Below are 2500 nucleotides of genomic sequence, written 5' to 3' on the forward strand. Positions count from 1 at the left end.
GGCTAGTGTGCAAGGCTTGTGCGCATTGGCAGGTAGCCCACCAGCATGCACGATCCAAATGCCACTCACGCGACAACACGGTGCCAAGCCGGGCATGGTGTGCACTCAAAACCAATCAACGGACAGAGGTCATGCGTCATGGGGGGGATCTAGCAAGGCCATGGGGAAGGTCATGGAGGACCTTGGAAGCAAGCGCAAGACGAGAGCGAATCGAACAAGGGGCCAGGACGGGGCCTTGTGCCCATGGTCTTCGCAAGACAGCGTCCAAGGCACCCGAAAGCCCAAGGGAACCCAAACCCGGCCGACACTTGCAATCGCACATGCTCTCTGCAACACACCATCAATGCCGCCCAACGGGGCCAGCACGAGCAGTCCTCCGCGGTCCCCTGGCCCTGCGCACGTTTGTCTTCGAAACCGAGCATCAATGCCACAGAAAGTGCCGGGGCGCCAGCTGGAGCCATCATCCGCGTTGCCATGGCTCGCTTGGCCTTGGCTTGCCAGGCCCCGACACGAGCAATCGCGCATTTTCTTTGCAACCGACCATCAATGCCGCCCAACGGGGCCAGCACGAGCAGTCATCCGCGGTCCCCTGGCCCTGCGCACGTTTGTCTTTGAAACCGAGCATCAATGCCACAGAAAGTGCCGGGGCGCCAGCTGGAGCCATCATCCGACGTGCCATGGCTCTGGTCCCATGGTCTTCGCAACCGAGCATTCGTGACACCCGCGGGGCCAGGACACCAACCCTTCCGACACGAGCATTCGCGCATGTTCTTTGGCCACACAACGGCGCCAGCACGAGCAAAATCATCCGCGGTGCGGTGGCCTTGCACGGCCTTTTGTCTTTGGAACCAACCATCAGTGCCACGGGAAGTGCCGGAGTCCCGGCATCCGCGGTGCCAAGTCATTGCGCCCTTGGTCTCTGCAGCGGGGCATGCCGGGCACTCCCAACCATTGCAAGCAAGCAAGCAAGCAAGAAAGAAAGTAAGTAAGTAAGTAAGTATTACATATAGGGGCGGGACATGCGGGGAGATCTGCGAAACGTGCATTACGGGGCACACGCGTACCTACCGGGGCATACCGACCCCTATTGGGGCACACGTGTGCATATCGGGGCATACCGGGCCTATCGGGGCACACGCGTACATACCGGGGCATACCGAGCCCTACTGGGGCACACGTGCGCATATCGGGGCGTACCAAGCCTATCGGGGCATACGCATGTATCCCAAGGCATACCGAGTCTATCCGGGCATACGCGTTCATACCGGGGCGTAACGGGCCTATCGGGGCATACTTGGGCATATCCGGGCAAAAAATGCCCAAAACTTGCGCAACCTTGGCAACCGTGGTCCATTCCTCTCTATATGCCTAGCCTTGCCAACCGTGGTCCATTCCTCACTATATGCCATGGCCTTGTGCCCATGGTCTTCCCAAGACAGCGTCCAAGGCCCCCGGAAGGCCAAGGGAGCCCAACCCAGCAATGCCCTGCTATGGCAAGCCAAGGCCAAGCATTCCGGTGCCTATCCGGGCAAAAATGCCATTCCTCTCTATATGCCTAGCCTTGGCAACCGTGGTCCATTCCCCACCATATGCCATGGCCTTGTGCCCATGGTCTTCCCAAGACAGTGTCCAAGGCGCCCGGAAGGCCAAGGGAGCCCAACCCAGCAATGCCCTGCTTTGGCAAGCCAAGGCCAAGCATTCCGGTGCCTAACCTTGGCAACCGTGGTCCTTTCCTCACCATATGCCATGGCCTTGTGCCCATGGTCTTCGCAAGACATCGTCCAAGGCGCCCAAAAGGCCAAGGGAGCCCAACCCAGCAATGCCTTGCTAGGACAAGCCAAGGCCAAGCATTCCGGTGCCTATCCGGGCAAAAACGCCCAAAGCATGCCCATTCCTTAGCCTATCCAGGCAAAAACGCCCAAAATCTGCACATTCTAGTGCCTATCCGGGCAAAAACGCCCACCAGCATGCCACCCTCCTATAGGGTTTGCGCAACCAACCAGCCTAACCACCAGTGGCAACCAAAGGTGCTGTTAGCGACGACTTCTGAAGACGCAACGAGACGCGACGTGTTTGCGCCCAGACGCGACGAGACGATGCGGGATCTGCGCCCAAGAATGCCTAGACCCGTCGACTTGATGCGGGATCAGCTCGCCCAAGCATGCCTAGTGTGCAAGGCCTGTGTGCAAGGCTAGTGTCCAAGGCTAGTGTGCAAGGCTCATGTGGAACGCTAGTGCGCAAGGCTAGTGCCCAAGGCTTGTGTGCCAGGCCCGTGTGCAAGGCTAGTGTCCAGGGCTTGTGTGCATTGCTTGAGTGCAAGGCTTGTGTGCAAGGGTTGTGCGCAAGGCTAGTGTGCGGGGCTTGTGCGCATGGCTAATGTGCACGGCTTGTGTGCATGGCTACCGTGCAAGGCTAGTTTGCATGGCTAGGGTGCAAGGCTCGCATGCGAGGCTAGTGTGCAAGGCTGCGTGCAAGGGAAGCGTGCAGGGCGAGTGTGCGA

The sequence above is a fragment of the Tasmannia lanceolata genome, unplaced genomic scaffold (genome assembly GCF_043159265.1).
Source record: "Tasmannia lanceolata isolate RefF3 unplaced genomic scaffold, GAP_Taslan_0.1 ptg000041l, whole genome shotgun sequence".
NCBI classification, from domain to species: Eukaryota; Viridiplantae; Streptophyta; class Magnoliopsida; order Canellales; family Winteraceae; genus Tasmannia; species Tasmannia lanceolata.